At 33.4% G+C, this 8,296-nt stretch overlaps 1 pseudogene; it reads right to left on the bottom strand.

The window, feature by feature from the left end:
* The window catches only part of LOC111089116, a 17,183-nt pseudogene extending 8,887 nt beyond the window's left edge, over window positions 1-8,296 (bottom strand).

Here is an 8,296-nt window from a genome sequence, read left to right as displayed (position 1 = left end):
TAGCTTTGCGCGAAATCCATAACAAACAAACAAATAAACAAAACGTCCACACCTTTATAGTCACACATCGAAGCAAACAGTTGCTTCTATGAGAAATATTTCCGAAGAAACTAGAATCACAGCAAATCCTCTGATGCAGCTCTAATGGATTGTGTGTTTATTTCAGAATCTTCGCGCATAGCTACGCAAGGGCTATCTGCGCATAGTACTAGTCAACAACAACCTTCACCCTCCTACACCCCCACCCCCCCGCTGCCGCCGCCAAATTTGGTATAATCGAACTGAATATTGTTTATATCTTTATGGATTATCCTAACCTCTATTGTTTATATCTTTGTAGATTATCCTAACCTTTATTGTTTACATCTATGCGGATCATCATAATCTTTATTGTTTACATCTTTGTGGATTATCCTAACCTTTATTGTTTACATCTATGCGGATCATCATAATCTTTATTGTTTACATCTTTGTGGATTATCCTAACCTTTATTGTTTACATCTATGCGGATCATCATAACCTTTATTGTTTACATTTTTGAAGTAGATCAACTCAGTGCAGCTCATTACATAATACCATATCGGTATTTTATTGTAGAATGGAGCAACTTTCAGTTCTTTAATTACCCACTGATGAAGTTGTGGTCATTGTTCACCTTTCAAAATGTGGTCCTGGTCGCCCTTATATATTGTTATTTTCAGGTAATATCTTATTAACATTACTATGGAGAGTAATACTTAAAAACACGGTCATGCATTATGATCGTTTGTTTATATTATTCTTTCAAAACAAAAGGACACTGTTTATTTAAAGTAGAGTCACCATAAGTAAATGCTTTGGTTACTAGTTCTCTGTAGGTGTCTTCCTACGCAATAGTGGTAAATATGATATATAATAATTAAACATTTCTAGTAGGAAGAAGCCCCTTCCCAGTGCATAGCATCTATTGAATACTTCTAAAAGAAAGCCTCTTCCCAGGGTATAGCACCTAATGAATACTTGTAAAAAGAAGCATCTTCCCGGGGTATAGTAGCTAATAAATGAATACTTGTATTATGCTAACTTGATTCTTTTGTTTTTTTAAAGCAATATAAATTCTAAAACCGAGTAATTACCTCTCAGATATGAGCTCATTATATTTTGAGATTTTTAGGTTTCAGTTCTAAACAATAGTTAATAGAATCCTTTAAAGTGTTTTATAACATCTAGTTGGCAGCCGGTTTAAAATTATATCACCACTATACCATTTTCAGAACTATCAGGTGATTTTTGAGTCAGTTTTATATTTGGCCCTGGTATCTAAACCAACAAACAATGATATACATATATATCTTCGCTGCGAGAAATGTTCCTTTTTAGAAATTTCAGATTAGTTGATATTAAATTTTGCTGAAAATAATTGTTTCAAACATTTCATTTCAATATGAAAAATTGAATTTGTCAGCTGGAGAATGAGGTGGTTATTCTACAGAATAACTTAGTGGTCAAGTCACCAGATGCACCACCAATGGATTTCTGTGCAACCACTGTCCTCTTACACTAGATGGGTGTTATGGGTAACACTCAGAGAGGATGAGTATGCTATAAATATGACAGTCTTACTAAGGAGCCATTTGCAATGTAAAATATTTTGCAGGGCTATTACCAAGACGCACAGTATTCAAAAAGAGAATGACTAGACCAGTAACAATTTGAAATTGAACTTAGTTATACATTTACGTCACATACCACTTAATATTTAAAATAACATTTTAATTGAAATAAAACAAAGTATTAACCCTTTGCCTCTTATGAACAGTATTATTAACTTTGTTTTTGAAATTGAATATGATAATTATAATTAAGGGTAGGGCAAATTGGTACAATTACCCCGAGCCCTCCCGGATCGAAGCGGCATCTGTCTAAGAGAAAAATGAAAAAAACAAAACAAAAAAACATAATAATCAAAAGCTTTACGTCTCAATCAAAAGGGCCTTGCATGGCCAGGTGGTTAGGGTGCTCAACTCGCTATTTGAGGATCACGGGTTCGAATCCCCGTCCCACCAAACATGCTCGCCCTTTCAGGCATGGGGGGGGGCGCTTATAAAGTTACGATCAATCCCACTATTCGTTGGTAAACGAGTAACCCAAGAGTTGGCGGTGGATGGTGATGAGTAGCTGCCTTCCCTCTAGTCTTTCACTGCTAAATTAGGAATGGCTAGCGCAGATAACCCTCGTGTAGCTGTGCCCAAAATTCAAAACCAAAACCATGTTTGCAACTACGTCACTATGACAAGAGAGATTTTAGTCGTTTCATATGAACCTATTATTTTGTAATTTTCAATTAACATGTTCTTACAGCCTGTTCTTTCATAAATATTTGCATGGTCTTTAACAAAAATCACTGTCATTACTTTATGTTTATTATAAATATTATAATTAATGGTTTTTTTTTATATTATCTACTCATCGGTCGGTCGTGTTTGTGTATTGCTCAAATTTAATTAATAAATAGTATTACATTGTATTTGACTTATTTGTGAAATTTAGTTCTGAAGCCTCCACTAGGGCCTTAGGTCCATAATCCGTCACTGGCTGTTTATTCATGACGTAGGAATAACAAAAAATTAAAGTCTGATACCTGAAGCAAATCCAGAAGACGTGATTCAAGGTCAACGATGTCCTTTTTAGAGCTTATACTTTCCGCTAGGATTCTCTCCAAAACAACCTTAGCTGTTTGAAAATTTTCATCTAGAGACCTTAAACTAGCCTGCGTTTCTTCAAAATTCCTATAAAAATAATCGTATTTGTTTAAATATCTATAATTTATAAATGTATGTTTTAAATATCTAACTTATTATTCCATTCACTGATTACAGACTTGGAAGTTACTGCTTACATAAAAATATTAGCTAACTATAAAGTACATAAAATGTGCGATTATTGGGATAGTAATAGATAACTTACTGACGAGGGTGATTTTAACTTAAAATAAAGTTTCGTCCCTCTGACACATTTTCTAGACTTAAAAAAGAATATCTCACGAATTTCTTTAATGTAATTTGAATGTTAAAATATTTTGAGCCTAATTCAGTTTGGATTTCGTTTTCTTTTATGTTATTATTTCCTTCAATCCGCCTTTGTTTACTCTTACAAAATAACTGGACTGTGCTGTTACATTTTCCATAAGTTTTAGAAACATACATCTCACCTGGCTTCCCTAGCTTCGAGTGATTGGAATGCAACATTCATCTGTATGTGAAAAATTTGTATATAATCCTCTATAAAAAACAACAACAAAACGGATGGTTTGTATATAATCCTCTACAAAAAACAACAAAAAAAGAACATAATACAAGAGTAGCACTAAATGACACTTAAAATAATCTATGTTTTTTGTTGTTTTTTAACAAACCCGTAACAGTTAGAAAGATGATATTGACCAACATACCAGTATTGGGACCATGTGTTGAGAAAGTGTGATCTACTTACAGACAGTAGAATATAGCGAGCGTATCTATGGCTTCCAAAATTTAGCTTTTCACATCTAACTGGCGTGTTGAATCCTTTGATCATGTTTCAAAGGCAAAGATGCTTTACTAGTAATTGACTCGACTTTAGAACAAAACATCCTCGTTCTGTAGTAATCATCCAGGAAACTTTGCATTCATACAGTGCTTTAGAGTTTAAAGAGCTCTTGTGTTAAGGAGAAAACTTTATAAAAAGGGTATGCAACGGGCAAAATATGTGGTTGTAATTTTAATGTGGTGGTTGAGAAATTGTGTTATTGAACCCTTCCACAACTAGTGAAGAATATATATTTATTTAGGCACATTCAAATAATTTCTAAATTTTCATGCAGGTGTTCTGCATTTAGTTAGTTAACGTCCTTGTAGATAAAATGCACTAATGCGCTAATCCTATAACTAAGACAAAAATGACATACCACAACCATTGTTTTATGAAGACTTATACTTGCTTGACCCTGTTTCTATAGCAAGTCTTCCTGCAGTGAAGATGTACTCGTTTCAGAGAATGGTACAGAATATTGTATTTGTTGGTATGAGTTCAGAGTTTACCGCCTTGAAAATTATCTTTGATGTAGGTAATCTAGAATTGTGGGATATTGCACTGGTAAACTGTCATTCTGAACTAACAGCGCGATATATTTTTATTATTTATATTCCTTTCTTTGTCTAGTATAGATGTGTTTTCGTTGGACTTTAGCAGAGAGAGTTTCTAAACATAGATCTGAGTGTGTTATATTAAAAGGATTTTGAATATAGAAATCAAGAAGTGACGTGACAACCACAGCCGATATAAAGCCGTGGTGGAATAATATGTTTCAGAACTACAGTTTGACTTTTTTGGCATTTAATAGGTAGTGTGATGCCACAGAAACTTGATCGCTTTTGGGAAGGTTATGCAACAGCCCATTCCATTACAAAATATGCATACACGATGTGTTCAGATCGAAAATTTCAAATTTCCAAAATGGGAATATCCCTCGCACTTGATAGCATCTGAGAACAAAGAAATATGGATCAACTTGAAGCACCATCCGGAAAGAGAACTGTAATATGTGTACCCCATTCGTGGTAAGTAAAGCAAACGGCTTTTTTACAGATGATAATCCATGAACACAAAGATCAGTGGAAAAGCTGCCCACTTACTCTAGACAACAGTATGCAATAAAATTAAGAATGATATCCGTTTGGAAAATAGACACAAGTCACATATACACAAGTTTCTTCCACAGCATATTCATCCAAATTTAACAGACTTCAATTTAAACCTTCTACAAATAAGAAACAGTAATACTTTATTTTTTCATCGAATTACCTACCATAACCAAGGCACATTATTGAGAAATTCTCCAAGATCTTGTTTTTATCATCTTACACTGTTTAATGAAAATGGGAACATTGACAGGGAAATAGATTTGAACAAAGAAATTTCGTAAAGAGTGCGAACGGTAGTGTCATGTAAAATTACTCATGCTAGAAATTTTCATAAAAGTGACCCGAAAACGGCGTTAACTCGGTAACCTGTGGCCCGATTTTAACGAAATTTGTTTTATTCTGTTTCTGTTCTTACCTCTATTCTCAATTCATTACAAATATGGCGCTATTGTGCGCCGTTTTCACTGTATTTAATTACAGACAAGCACACAAACAAACAAACAATCTCAGAGTTTTAGTGGTGTATAGATGAACAGCACACTCCTTTAAATAATTCTATTTTCTGGTGTTCGTAACTTGCACATGATATTCAGTAAAAGCTGCTCTTACTCTAGTATTATTTACTCACTGATGTTTTCTTCTCAAACTTGCCTCTGGCTTGCCAGTGATCAACTTTCCGACTTCCTTGGAGTGTCTGGAAGTGGTCTGTCTTGGTTTCCCTAATGTCATCTTCAAACGTAACCGAAAGTCCTTTTTTTACCTTCTCAGCTGGGATCTCTTTGTTTTCACGATTCTCTTCAAATTCTGCAGCTTTCTACGAAACAACAACAAAACGGACAGTTTGTATATAATACTCTATAAAAAACGGATGGTTTGTATATAATCCTCTATAAAAAACAATAACAAAACGGATGGTTTGTATATAATCCTCTATAAAAAACAACAACGAAACGGATGGTTTGTATATAATTCTCTATAAAAAACAACAACGAAACGGTTGGCATTATGTTGTGGTCTTTCCTTACTAATCACAATACTTGAAAACTCTGACTTTACTTTTTTGAAAAATGAAACGGTCTTTCCTTTTACACCCGCTCAACAATCAAATATATTTTCTTGAGTTATGAATAACACGAATTGATTGAAATATTTAATTAAATTATCTCAAAATAAACCTTCATTTCGGTGGTCTAGTAACTAATAGATTATTGCATGCATTACTTTAGGAATAGAGTTCTTATTGCGCACTTACCATTGGCAATAAAATTCAGATCTCTGTTATCTTCTGACTTTATAAAGTACGGGAACACATCTCGCCAGCTCCATCCATAGGCCCCATAATCTCTGTCCCATCTGTCGTAATCCCGAGGATTCCCTCGAATGTACAACATGTAGTTGAGGACACTACATCCACCGAGAACTTTTCCACGTGGCCAACGACTTTTCTGGCGTGAAACACAACATTACATTTTTCAAAGTTACCTCACTTTTAGTTAGAACAGCTAAGATGTTTCGTTAAATTAATCAACAAGTCTCGATAGAGTGAGCCTTAATTTGGAAAAAATAGGGGCAAATAAATAATTATTATAAGGACGATTTAACTAACACTAAAAAAATATTTAACCCAGACTGACAGATCAAAATGTGAACGATGGTGCCTTTTAGATAATCAAAAGGACGCGAACTTCAAGTAGAGTTGATAATACAATTACCTCAATTTTTACGAAACCGTATTTCTAAAATGTAATGTTTGCTTTAAAGACTAAAATATATAAATATACAAATATCTAAGCGGTTGGTTAGAAACTTCCTGTTGATGCCCTCAGGAACATACAAACGGATTTTATAAGTTAAACTTAACTCGAAACCTTAATCACTATTATATTCAATGCACAACTACCTCGTGATTCTTCAAAATCTGCATTCTTTTGACCTATTCACATCATAAATTTCATTGGTTTAACTATCCAAAAGTCCTCTAATTGGCTAACAATAGTTCATAACCAAACGATTTGTTTACTGAGGTTGTCGCCGCCTGTGATACCACTTCTTAACCTGGTAATTTATCTAGTGAAATTGTTACCAAATGAGAAACTTACCCAATCTATTTCTGAACATTTTCAAACGAAAAAGCAGTTGGAAATAACAACACAAACCGTATACAATGAAAATATACAACGTGAAAAAAACAATAACAAAATATACCAACCTACTCTAAGTTAAAGTAAAATGTTTAGGTGATTTAAAAATGTCTTTTAACTACAGAAGAGATAAGAATGAGCTTGATGCCCTGAAAAAATAATATTATTCAATCTGCCTCTCGCCTCATTAAATAACATAACAAGATGAAACATTTGCATGCCATACTAGTGAAACATTTGAATTAATAGTAATATGTTTAACATGTGACTAATAAATATGTTACTTTTTTTACTTCCTGATTCGTTTCACAAACTTGCTTGTCACACACACATTCATTATCTAGAGATGAAGTTTGATATTATGTATACGAAGGTCACCTCATGGTCTTATCTAATGTTAGAAAGAAATAGAGAAATTTGGATCATTAGAAATATTTTGCAATGCAATAATCAGTAGCATATATACTGAACATGTGTCTAAAAAATCACGTTCAACATAAAACAACAACAAATTACAATCATAACAAGCTGTAAAACCAATACCCTCTCTTTTAGACCAAAGCAGGATAATTCCTGGGGTTCAGTCAAGTATTTCCAGTCTAGTGGGGTCTGTTGGATGTTGGCTGCCATTAGAGGGATGTCTGTCACAGCATTCTCATCGCCACCAGCTTCCAGAAGAAGAACTCTAATACTCTGGTCTTCCGATAAACGATTAGCAACGACTGCACCAGCTGATCCTGCTCCAACTATACCAAAAAAAGAAGAAAAAAAGAATATGATTGTGTGTGTTATTATTTCGGAGCACTCTTTTTAAAACAACTTTATTTGGTTGTTTCTGTAGTATTTCGTACTAAATAGAAATGAATTCAAGAATACTGTTTCTGAGATTTTAACAATTCGTTAAATTAAATTTAATTAAAGTAATAAACTTCTTATTTTGATAAATCAATGCGAAGTTTTGAGTACATCCATGCCGTGACGAAACGTTGTTTTAGATTTATACATCAATGCACACGTATTTGTATGAAACCTTGGCTTAAGATGGGCTTCAAACGTCTAACAGAATAATTATACTTATACATTTATTATTTGCTTATTATTTGTGAAGCTAAATCCAATTTAACTATTATTTGATGTAGACATCAAGCTAAGCACATTATAGTGAAAATACGTTTATAGGTAACATAAATTTTCTTCTTACTAAGCAAACAAGTTAATTACTTTAGCGATAAAATAAGCATCACCTATTATCACCTACATAATATAGTAAGCTGAATGTTAAAATTGTTAAGCTTATTATATTAGAGTTGTAACAGAAATTAGATTATCAGACATGTCTACGTAAAATAAAGAGATAATAACTTACCGATTATATAGTCATATTCATAGCTAAAGGTTTCAGTTGCTATAGGGATTTCTTTATATGTAGAAGGGACAAAAAACAATAAGGATAAGGGAAGCAAGGCTGAGACGAAAGATAAAACGCCGGCCAT

This window comes from Limulus polyphemus, unplaced genomic scaffold (genome assembly GCF_000517525.1).
Source record: "Limulus polyphemus unplaced genomic scaffold, Limulus_polyphemus-2.1.2 Scaffold112, whole genome shotgun sequence".
In the NCBI taxonomy this organism is placed as follows: Eukaryota; Metazoa; Arthropoda; class Merostomata; order Xiphosura; family Limulidae; genus Limulus; species Limulus polyphemus.
Note: the sequence above shows the minus strand (reverse complement) of the source record. Positions and strands in the feature narration are given on the sequence as shown.